The 13,185-nt window shown below is 41.9% G+C and overlaps 1 protein-coding gene across 1 annotated transcript in view; it reads left to right on the plus strand.

Moving 5' to 3' along the window:
* LOC126152796 (Down syndrome cell adhesion molecule-like protein Dscam2) overlaps positions 1-13,185 on the plus strand; it is a 189,620-nt gene that overhangs the window by 100,410 nt on the left and 76,025 nt on the right. The gene's annotated exons all lie outside the window — the stretch shown is intronic.

Consider the following 13,185-nt stretch of genomic DNA (forward strand, 5'->3'; position numbering starts at 1 on the left):
CCATACCAGACTGGAAGCATGTATTGCTGCTAGTGGAGGTCATTTGGAATACAATTTGTGATGATTAATTGTCTCGTTTCTGATCAGAATCCACATAACTAATGTATTCACTTGTGTTGTTCTTTAATGTTTGCTACCATATGTATTGTACAAGTGTCAGTGTGGGAACTCTTCATAACATGATATCTCATAAATGACTCAACTAGAATCCTGGAACAAACACCACTGATATTCTAATTTACCCCACTTTTAGTTTGTTAGTGTCAATACACATTGTTCCACTTGTGTCAACCACCAGTTGGAACAATAAACTATCTTACCAAAACTTAAACCATCATTAGTTGAATAGGTGATTTTGTAGTGCTACCTGCGATCAAGATAGTAGATTTAGAGTTCTGATTAGTTGTCAATAACTATTTTACTGCTTTTTTATTAAATTTAAAACAACTGAACCTCAGGAAGAAGAGGTCTGTCCCTAGACTAACAGAGAGAGAGCCAGTGATTTACAGGGTTTAACTGAGCACTGTAGCTGAGAGTAACATGTCAGCAGTTTACTAGTACTTCCACTGGTTGATTATAATCCCCTCTTTAGTGAGTATCACAGTCCTCAAATCTCTTTTGGTCCCTGAGTTTACTTTAGTGTTTAGTTTAGATTAGATTCTTGTTAGATTTTTGTTCCATAGACCCAAAAAATGAGATGATTCTCATGGGTATGGAACATGTCAGAAAGTATAACATAAAACATTTGAGTATAATACTACTACCCTGATCATTTGTCAGGAAACTGTGGAAATAGGTGAATACATTGCGGTAAACTGGAACAGCTAATATTTACTGAATTAACAAGTTGTCACGGTGAAACACTGCTATGCACTGTTGTGACCAAGTGTTGTCAGAACTGAAATCTAACAGATATTTTTACTTAAGCTGGCTTAACAGTCTCTGTTAATATATCCATCTATGGAGTAGAAGGAGATGCCTATCAAAAAGTATTTCAAACTCTGTTTAAATCGCACTTTATCTGAAACCAAGATTTTAATGGTTGCTGGCAATTTATTGAAAATGTGTGTTCCTGAATATTGGACCACTTTTTGGACTAAGGTAAGAGATTGTAGGTCTTTATGTAGATTGTTCGTATTGAGCTGTTGGTTGTAAATAGAGATGTATTACTTGCAACAACTTTCATTAAGGAGAAATATACTGAGAAGCAGTGGTTAGAATACAAAGGTCCTTGAACAGGTTTCTACATGATGTTCTTCAGTTTACATCACAAATGATTCTCATCATACACTTTTGCACCCTAAAAACTTTTGCACAGTTTGACGAGTTGCCCCAGAATATGAATCCCATATGACACAATAGAATGAAAGTAAGCAAAATAGGCAATTTTTTTTTATATCTCCTACATTTGAAATCATTCTCATGGAAAACACAGACTTGTCTAGGCACTTAAGCAACTGAATTTATTATTGAGTTGTAATCCCAGAAATTTAACACCGTCAACCTGTTCAATTTGCATGTCTTCATATGTTACACACGTGCTGGAAGGAAATCTGTTACAGGTTCTGAACTGCATATAGTGGGTCTTCTCAAAGCTTAATGACAGTGAATTAGCTTTAAACCACATATTAATGCCAGTGAGAATTTGATTAGCAGTTGTTTCTAAATCTGTACTTGACTTGCTACTTATTGCAATGTTAGTATCTTCTGCAAACAAAATAAACTTAGCATCTGGCAATGTAACAGATGAGATGTCATTAATGTACACAAGAAAAAGTAATGGACCCAAGATGGAACCTTGAGGAACACCACATGTAATTAATCCCCAGTCAGATGAAGACTGACTGCTTACTGCACAGGCATTTTGCAATGACACCCTTTGTTTCCTGTTAGGGAGATAAGACTCAAACCATTTCGCAGCATTGCCGATGACACCATTATTATTGTTCTGGATTCACAATGTGAGTACATTTTTCCAGCACCTATTCTAGATTACAGTAAGTCACTAATTATTATTCTCCACTCTTCTCTATTTGTCCATAAATCTTCAGGAATGTTGTTCTTCCTCATTGCTGACTGAACTCCCTGTTTCCATGTATCAGGTGGTCGTCCCCTTTTTCTTCTTCCAATTGGTACCCAGTCGATTATGCATTTTGGTAGCCTTTCCTGTCCATTCGTCTGATGTGTCCATACCATTTAAGTTGTTTGTGCTCGATGAAATCAATAATTGAATTTTTACATTTCATCTTGTCTCTGATTACTTCATTTCTTATTCTTTCTCGTCTTGATATTCTTGCTGAACGTCTCCAGAAATCCATTTCTGTGGCTAATAATTTTGATTTCAGTTGCCATTTTGTTGTCCACACTCTGAACCATATGTAATAATGCTCCTAACTATTGTTTTAAAAATCCTTATTTTGTTATCAGTTGTTATGTGTTTGTCCCAGAGAATTCCATTCAATAAAGAGATTGTCGTCTTTCCAGAATTTATTCTTGATCCAATTTCTTTGTCCTACTTAAGAGAATGCTGTGGTTCACACAGTCAAAGGCTTTTGGCAGGTCACAGAAAATACCAGTAGCCTCTAATTTATTATCTAATGAGTTACTACATTCTCACTGTAAGTGTAAATAGCTTTCTCTTTATCAGAACCCTTAACAAATCCAAACTGACTTGGACAATATATTATTTGCAGTCAGATGCTTAAGGAAATGCTTGAACACAACATTTTAATATATTTTTGAGAAAGCCGGCAAAAGTGAAATTGGTCGATAGTTTGATGGCATCTCTTTATCCCCCTTCTTGTAAAGAGCCTTAACTTCAGCATATTTTAGCCAGTTTGTAAATGTTCTGCTGATAAGAGATTGATTATACAAATAATGTAAGATAGAACTCAATTTGCATTAGCACTCTTTGATTAACTTTGTTGATATGATATCATACCCACTGAAATACATTGATTTTAAGAATTTTATGATGGATGCTATTTCTTTGGGAGACAGTGAGTGTCATAATCCATTTTACTGAAGTTATTTTTAAAGACTGGTCTCAGATACTCCATTGCACTGTACACTGAACCTGATAACCCTAAGCTGTCAGTAAAAGAAATGAAGTACTTGTTTAAAAGGTGTGCGACAGTGCATGTACTAGTTACCAAAGTCTCATTTATTTTTAGAGTTATCTATTCCTCTTCCTTTTTGGCCCCACCTGTCTCTGTCTTCACTATATCCCATACGGTTTTTATTTTGTTGCCTGATGTAATTATCTTTTTCTCATAATAGAGCTGCTTCAATTTCTGGATTACTTGCTTCAATATTTTGCAGTATTCTTTGTAATGCATTACAATTCTAACATCAGAGCTGCTCCTAGATAGTAGATACGGACTCCTTTTTGTCCCAAATGACATCTTTATTGCTTGTGTAATCCATGGATTATTTTTCGACTTTCTTGTGAGCTGAGTTACCTTGGGGAAAACAGTTTCCAAAAGTGGAGGTAACTTTATTAATGAATGCTTTGTATTTTCCATTTGAGTCAGAAGTATTGTAAACATCTATCCAGTTCATGCCTTTGAGCAATTTACTGATTTTCTCAATTTTTGCTTTATATATTACCCTCCTGTACTCAGATTTAATAGATTTTTTTATCCTGACATGTTTCAACATTTAACACAAGATGCTGCATGTAATTTTCAGATAGCTCATTTACTATTGGTTTTGTGATATGACTGTTTTCCCTAGATTTATCTACAAAGATATTATCAATAGCAGTCTCAGAGCATTTACATGTCCTAGTAACAATGTTCACAGTAGGGACCATATTGAATGATAGTGTTACTGACTGCAATAATTATTCACTGACAGAGCTTTTCAATAAATCCACATTAAAATCACCAGCAACCACTATTTCCTTGTTTTTTACCATGAGATAGGATGGCAGAGCTTTCAAATTATTTATGAAGAGGTTAAATTTTCCTGAAGGTGATCTGTATATACCTGCTACACTCCTGGAAATGGAAAAAAGAACACATTGACACCGGTGTGTCAGACCCACCATACTTGCTCCGGACACTGCGAGAGGGCTGTACAAGCAATGATCACACGCACGGCACACCGGACACACCAGGAACCGCGGTGTTGGCCGTCGAATGGCGCTAGCTGCGCAGCATTTGTGCACCGCCGCCGTCAGTGTCAGCCAGTTTGCCATGGCATACGGAGCTCCATCGCAGTCTTTAACACTGGTAGCATGCCGCGATAGCGTGGACGTGAACCGTATGTGCAGTTGACGGACTTTGAGCGAGGGCATATAGTGGGCATGCGGGAGGGCGGGTGGACATACCACCGAATTGCTCAACACGAGGGGCGTGAGGACTCCACAGTACATCGATGTTGTCACCAGTGGTCGGCGGAAGATGCACGTGCCCGTCGACCTGGGACCGGACCGCAGCGACGCACGGATGCACGCCAAGACCGTAGGATCCTACGCAGTGCCGTAGGGGGCCGCACCGCCACTTCCCAGCAAATTAGGGACACTGTTGCTACTGGGGTATCGGCGAGGACCATTCGCAACCGTCTCCATGAAGCTGGGCTACGGTCCCGCACACCGTTAGGCCGTCTTCCGCTCACGCCCCAACATCGTGCAGCCCGCCTCCAGTGGTGTCGCGACAGGCGTGAATGGAGGGACGAATGGAGACGTGTCGTCTTCAGCGATGAGAGTCGCTTCTGCCTTGGTGCCAATGATGGTCATATGCGTGTTTGGCGCCGTGCAGGTGAGCGCCACAATCAGAACTGCATACGACCGAGGCACACAGGGCCAACACCCGGCATCATGGTGTGGGGAGCGATCTCCTACACTGGCCGTACACCACTGGTGAGCGTTGAGGGGACACTGAATAGTGCACGGTACCTCCAAACCGTCATCGAACCCATCGTTCTACCATTCCTAGACTGGCAAGGGAACTTGCTGTTCCAACAGGACAATGCACGTCCGCATGTATCCCGTGCCACCCAACGTGCTCTAGAAGGTGTAAGTCAACTACCCTGGCCAGCAAGATCTCCGGATCTGTCCCCCATTGAGCATGTTTGGGACTGGATGAAGCGTCGTCTCACGCGGTCTGCACGTCCAGCACGAACGCTGGTCCAACTGAGGCACCAGGTGGAAATGGCATGGCAAGCCGTTCCACAGGACTACATCCAGCATCTCTACGATCGTCTCCATGGGAGAATAGCAGCCTGCATTGCTGCCAAAGGTGGATATACACTGTACTAGTGCCGACATTATGCATGCTCTGTTGCCTGTGTCTATGTGCCTGTGGTTCTGTCAGTGTGATCATGTGATGTATCTGACCCCAGGAATGTGTCAATAAAGTTTCCCCTTCCTGGGACAATGAATTCACGGTGTTCTTATTTCAATTTCCAGGAGTGTATTATAAAGGACTTATTGTGAAATACTACTTCTAATGCATAAGCTTCTAAGTGCTGCTCTAAGCAAAGTTTATTAATATCAATATTCTTGAAATCAAAACAGTTTCGGACAAATATGGCAACTCCTCCTTTCTCCATATTTTCTCTACAGAAATAAGAAGCTAACTTGAATCCTGTAACATTTAACATATATATACCACTGGTCACGTGATATTCAGAGAGGCAGATTATATCAGGTGGTTTGCTCAACTCTAATTCTTCAACACAAATAAGCAAGTCATTAAGCTTATCCCCTAGTTCTCAGATATTCTGATGCAATAATGATAGCTGATTTTGTGCACTGGCTGAATTACAACTGGATGAACCTAATTTTCCTGCAAATTTTTGAGTTTCTCTAGTTTCAATCAGAGACTCTCTGTGTCAATTGTGTTAATTACAATTTGCTTTCTGGCTGCTTGTTTTATCAATGTGAGTGCCATTTTTAGCCTGTCTCTGAACATCTTTTGTTTCTGCCCTCCCTACCCTAAGAAAACTGCTGATCTGTCACTTGTAGCCACTGGTACTTTACCACTTGTGACAGTGCCCCCCCCCCCCCCCTCCCTCCGTAAGTTACTTGCTATTAGCCCAGACAGTTTTCCCTTCCCTTTCCTGTTGAGGTGAAGGCCATGCCCAGTATAGCCCCACCTGCTGATAGAGTCAACAAGAACCACACTGATGTGAGACCCCGTGTCTGATCCAAGCAGCTGTTCCACCTCGAAATTAACTCTCGTAACAGAAGAGTTTAAATGAGGCCGGTCATGGCACCTCAGAACAGACACAAGCCTAACACCATTGTGTCTCATTGCTGAAGCTATCTTCACCAGGTCACTTTCAATTGAATAATTAGGGTTCCTATCTATGCTGTTGCCCACCCCACCCACTATTACCAAGGTGCCTTCCTTTATGAAGTCTTTACAAAGTGAAACTACATCCTCCATCACCTAACATAGACTTATACTAGGTTTAAAAAACTTGTGACCAGGTAACTTGACCCTAGTTCATCCTGCAACAGTTGGCCAACACCTGTACCATGTGAACTACCTAACAACAAAACTTTCTTCTTCTTCTCAGCTTTTTCTGACTCCTTACTTTTCAAACACTTTTTGAAAGTTTGTTGTAGCCACAGGTGTCATCTAATTTGATATCTGTCACTACCCTCCATTAAAAGAATGCCAGTGTCTGCAGTGTATTAATAGTCTTTCAAGCTATGTAACTTTATGGAACTATTTATATTGTTAATGGCCAAAATCTCTATTCTATAAGACTGGAAACTGTGTGTAGTGTACCCCTCTTATTAGGTTTCTGTCATTTACATTAAATTTAATGTAGTTAACATGGGTCCACATCGTATCCACTTCCTACCAACTGATCTGATGTGGATTTGTTTCATCCATTTTGTCAGCCTATGACTTTTAAGCAGCAATATTGTGACTGTCTCTTGCTATCTTACTTGATCTGTTCAGCATCTTGGTATGCAAGCCTTCACTTTTCATGTTTACTTTGAGACCAAGTTTGATTCAACTGCCCAGTAGTATTAATGGGATACATTAGGCAGAAGCAAGTCACTGAAATGAAAGACTTGTATCTAGCCATTGAGACACATGAACTTATTATTATTCAAACTTTCAACAGTTTGTGCTACATTATTTGATTTATTTTTGTGCTTGTTCTTGTTAGCAGAAAGAGCCTCAGAGTTGTAGTTGCTGTGTGGAACAGCCTCATTTGGATGTTTCATAATTGAGGCATTTGGTTGCGTTTCAATCAAAATCACATCCTGTATAACACTAATTTACATGGATATATTTTTATCAGTGATATTTTCATTGGTGGTTGTTTCGGTAACTACAGTGATGGGTCTCTGTGCACTAGCAACCATCACATATGTCATGGGCAGAGTAGTAACAGCTTCTGGCAGTGGATTTTTGTCTGCAATCAACTGGGCCACATGCTTCCATAAACAATGGGTGCACAGGTGGCCTGGTGAGCCAAATCCGGAACAGATAGGAACGCTGACCATCATAAAAAACTATGATGCAGTACCTGCACACATTTATGCAAGATGGAATGTGTTTCTGGAGATCAACCATAAATTGCCAGACACCATTCAGCATGGGGAATTTGTGGAACTTCAGTCAGTGCACCACAGTACTACTAATGACTTTACTGTACATGGATACTAACTCATTGCATCTGTTTTGTTGGCTGGCACTTAGAAAGGCAATTCAAAAATTCTAACCACTCCATACCTGAATGAGCATCATCACCATTCATATCACCAATGTTCCCATCGAAATTACAGCAACAAGATGCAATAGCACACAGATAAGTGAAATCAGCCACAGCAGATGTCCACACAGAGCTTTGTCCTCTGGTGGAAGTGCCAGCAGCCACACACACCAAACGCTCCATTCACCATGCAGTCTTCTTGTAAGCATACTCTTTAATAAAATTTCTCCATGTGGCCTATCAACTGTCTCACATATCCAGAAAAGTATTACTGGAGACAACAGCTCTGAAAGCCTTTACTCACACCTAAGCTTTCTCTGTCCATGATATCCATAGACTGCAATACAGAATGGTGTCCACATTAATGCTACTTCCCAGCTTTCACAAGTAATCTAGTACAAAACCAGAATTGTTTGCTTGAGGACTTCCTAGCAGATATAACATAGCATATTGTTCTTAATGGGTGGAAGTGATCAAACTGATGTTAACTTCAGTCATAATGCAAGGAACTGTTACAGAGTCATTACTATTCGTAATCATACAAATTACGTGATGGATAATTTCTGAAGCTGTATTCATGAAAAAATGTGAAAAAGAAATCCAGTGTAATAGATAAATCTGTGTTTATACAATATGGATTACCAGCACTGAAAGCTTGCACAACTGTGAATCTAAATCTACATCTACATCCATAATCTGCAAACCACTGCAACTTACATGCCAGAGGATATGTCCTATTGTACCAGTTAATAGGGCTACTTCCTGTTCCATTCATGTCTGGAGTGTGGGAAGAATGATTGTTTGAATGCCCCTGTGCTTGCTGTAATTATTCTAATCTTGCCCTCATGATCCTTATGTGAGCAATATGTTGGGGGTCATAGTACAGCATGTTTATAAATGAATATCGTGGTTTTAATGCTTTATAATATTTATTATATTAAACTTACAGTTATAAATGATATGTCAAATGAAAGAGCACTCAAACAGTTTTACCAAGAACCTTATAAATGTTCAATGTGAGCACCATTTGTCACGCGGCACACATCAAGTCTATAGCCGAGTTCTTCCCAAACGTTGATAAGTGTGTCTTCAGTGATTGTAGCAACAGCTGCTTCAATCCGGTTTCTTAATTCAGGGAGGTCTGCTGGCAGTGGAGTCATGTACACATGATCCTTGATGAAGCCTCAAAGGAAAAAATCACATGGTGTTAGGTCGGGTGAACATGGAGGCCATGCAAAGCAAGCCCTGTCATTGGGCCCCTTGCGGCCTATCCAGCGCTTGGGTACAGTGAAGTTCAACTAATCGCATACTTCGCTATGCCAGTGAGGTGGCGCACCATCTTGCTGGAAAATGAAGTTCTCTGGCTCATCTTCTTTCAACTGAGGGAAGAGTCATTGCTCTTGCAGCAGTTGCTACAATCACTGAAGACACACTTATCAACATTTGGGAAGAACTCAGCTATAGATTTGATGTGTGCCATGTGATAAATGGTGCCCACATTGAACATTTATAAGGTTCTTGGTAAAACTGTCTGAGTTGCTCTTTCATTTGACATATCATTTATAACTGTAAGTTTAATGTAATAAATATCATAAAGTGTTAAAACCCTGATATTCATTTATAAAACCCTGTATATTCCTAGAGTCACTATTTAAAGCCAGTTTTTGAAACTTTGTTGATAGACTTTCTCAGGGGTTCATATCTATCTTCAAGAGCCTGCTAACTTAGTTTCTTCAGCATCACTGTAAACTCGCTCATGGGTAAAATAAACCTGTGACCATTCATGATGCCCCTCTCTGTATATATTCAGTATCCCCTCTTAGTCCTATTTGGTACAGGTCCCACACACTTTAGCAGTACTCTAGAATGAGTCGCATGAGTGATTTATAAGCAATCTCCTTTGTACACTGTTTGCACTTTCCCAGTATTCTGAACCTATGTGATCTTTACATTTCATATCCCTACAAAGTGTTATACCCAGGTATTAGTATGAGTTGGCTGATTCCAACTGTGATTCACTGATATTATAGTCATAGGATACTACATTTTTTTCCATTTTGATGAGTGCACAACTTAACATTTCTGAACATTTAAAACAAGTCTCCAATCGTTGCACCACTTTGAAATCTTATCAAGAGCTGACTGAATATTTATGTAGCTTATTTCAGACACTACTTCATTACAGATAACTGCATCATTTGCAACAACTCAGAGGTTACTATTAATTCACTATTAATATTGTCTGCAAGGTCATTAGCATACAACATGAACTGCAAGGGTCCCAACACACTTCCCTTGGGCACACCCAAATTTATTTATACATCTGATGATGATTTTTCCACTGCGGATAATCAAGTTGAACAAATATATTTCAAGGAAGACGCAATACATGAAAGTCACAGATCAAGTAAACAGAGTAAGACATGTGTACACTTTAACAGTCAAATCATAACTGAGTCCAAGTCTAACAGCCGCTGGCTGTCTGGCCACGTAGGTGGTGCTGCTGCTGCATGGCTGGCAGACAGCGCCACATGTAGAGGATGCACGTAACTGCGCGGTGGCACTTTGAAAGATCGGCGAGTCACAACACTTTTCCCCCCTTTGAAATTTTTGCTCAGGTCTTGATGGAGGTGGCCTGTAGATTGATAACGTCCATAGGTGTTGTTTGACTGGCCATAAAGTCTCGAGGAGGAGGCTTCCCGTACGGACGGAAGTGTCCCCGATGATAACGGGTCAAGATGACAGGAGACGTGGGGGTCGAATCTTCTGGGGCCCCGTGCACCAATCTGCCCATTGCGGCAAGTCCGGTTGTTATAACAGGAGACATGGGTGATGTGTCTGCGTCCGTAGGAGAAGGATGTGACTACAGTTGCTCCGACAGATGATAGTCATCTGGTTCCTGCATGGACACGTCTCCTGGTGGTGTCAGTTCTTGTGGTGGCACTGATATGATGGTGAGAGGACTGCATTGTGAGTAATGAGAGATTCCAGTGTCCCAAGCATCAGGTAGAGCTGAAGGTGGTGTAGCGACATCCGGAACAGGCGCTGACAGCACATGAGGCTGAAGCTGGTCCGAATGACACACTGCAACACCCGTGTCCATCTGGATTTCATACAGGCGTTGGCCACGTTGTCATAAGATGCGGCCAGGACTCCACTTTGGCTGCCTGCCATATCCCCGTACCCATACAAGGTCGTCGGCAGTGAACCGGCCAAGCGAAGGCACCCGCGGCCGTGAGGTGGAAGGCCCCAGAAGATGAAGTAGGATGCGGTGCTGTCAGGCATGTAAGAGCTCAGCTGGGCTGTGGTCGCCCATGGGGGTGAAATGGTAAGAAGCCAGAAACTGGAGAAGTGCATCATCAGTAGAAGAAATCAGGAGTTTCCTCATCTGAGCCTTAAATGTGCGGACCAGTCGTTCAGCCTCACCGTTTGACTGTGGATGGAACAGAGGGGCCGTGATGTGCATGACACCATGACGGGCACAAAAATCCGCAAAATTGGAAGAGGCAAATTGCGGACCACTATCAGTAACAAGAGTAGAGGGAAGGCCTTGCAAAGAGAAAATGCGAGCTACTGCATTGGCGGTTGCCACGGTGGTAGGCGACGTGCAACGGACAATGAAAGGAAAATTAGAGTAAGCGTCAATAATGAGAAGCCAATAAGTACCTAAAAAAGGTCCTGTGAAGTCAGCATGAATATGCTCCTAGGGCTTCTCAGGCAAAGGCCACAGTGACAAAGATGACTTTGGAGCGGCGGCCTGTGACGCACAAGGGCCGCGGGCAGCGACCATGTGTGCGATTTCAGAGTCGATGCCAGGCCAGTACACATGACAGTGCACCAGAGATTTTGTGTGAGAGACACCCCAGAGCCCTCAGTGAAGGAGGCGCATGACCGAAGCATGCAAAGATACAGGTACCACAACACGCAGTGAAGCATTGTCAGTGGAAAGGAGGATAATACCATCCCTAGCCGTGAGGCAGTAACGCAAAGCGTAGTAGTTCCCTCACCAACACAGTTAGACCGCAATAGACCGGTGATGCTGTATTGTAACATATCACAAAAAAAAAGCGCAATTGATTTGATGCAAGTAATAGCGTACTGTTTGAGATATATAGTACCAACAATGATGTTATAATGACATGTGTTGGACTTAAGGAAACCCCGTGTAACGTATAACTCTTCGATCTGACTTTGTGTAGTCAGAAGTCTTAGCGGACGGACGATCTGGCTAACCCTTCTGAATACAGCCTAAAACTTGGGAGAGGGTAGGGTCAGAACACATAGCAGCCGCCAGCCGGTCCCCGGTGATGGGAAACCCGTCCACAACCCGCTGCTTGGCAACATCCAGGTGGAAACACAAAAGTTCATCCCTACTGAATGCCAGATCAGGACCCATGGCAAAGTGAGACAGTGCATCAGCATTTGCATGTTGAGCCGTCGGCCAGAAATGAATCTCATAATTGAAACGAGACAAGTAAAGAGCCCAACGCTGGAGGCGGTGTGCAGCCTTGTCGGGAAGTGACGTCGATGGATGAAACAAGGAAACAAGTGGTTTGTCATCCATAACAAGATGAAATTTGGATCCATATAGAGAAAAACACCAAACTTATGAAGAGCATAAATAATGGCCAAAGCTTCTTTTTCAATTTGAGAATACTTTTGTTGGGAATCCGGGAGTGTTTTGGAGGCATAAGCAATGGGTTGTTCAGAACCGTCAGAAAAACGGTGCGCAAGGACTGCACCAACTCCATATTGAGAGGTGTCCGTGACAAGAACAAGATGTTGGCCAGGTCGATAAGTAGCCAGGCACGGGGCCTGTTTCAGCATAGTCTTCAATTTCTGCAAAGCTGCATCGCATGATGCAGACCAGTGAAAAGGCACGTTTTTATGCAACAGGCAATGCAACAGCTTAGCCACCAAAGCAGCAGACAGTAAAAACTTCTGATAGTATGCTATTTTCCCCAAGAAGGCCTGCAGTTCCTTAACAGACATAAGGTGAGGAAGGGTATCGACCGCAGCGACAGTTTGCTGAAGCGGACAAATACCATCCTGAGAGAATTGAAACCCCAAGTACGTGATATAGGCCTGAAAAAACTGTGTTTTTTGAAGATTACACTTAAGACCGGCAGTCTGTAAGACATGAAAAAGTGTGCAGAGATTTTGAAGATGTTCGTCAGTGATGGAGCCAGTGACAACAATGTTGTCCTGATAATTTATATACCCAGGGACAATGAGCAATAATTGTTCCAAGAATCGCTGAAAGAGAGCAGGGGCACTGGCAACCCCGAATGGCAATCATTGGTATTGATAGAGGGCGAAAGGTGTGTTAAGGACCAGAAACTGCCGGGAAGCAGAGTCGAGAGGAAGTTGATGATAAGCTTCTGACAGGTCAAGTTTAGAAAAATATTTGCCTCCAGCAAGTTTAGTGAACAATTCTTCAGGTCGAGGCATAGGGTAAGTGTCGATAAGGCATCGAGCATTTACAGTGGTTTTGAAATCGCC

This window comes from Schistocerca cancellata, chromosome 2 (assembly GCF_023864275.1).
Source record: "Schistocerca cancellata isolate TAMUIC-IGC-003103 chromosome 2, iqSchCanc2.1, whole genome shotgun sequence".
Lineage (NCBI taxonomy): Eukaryota > Metazoa > Arthropoda > Insecta > Orthoptera > Acrididae > Schistocerca > Schistocerca cancellata.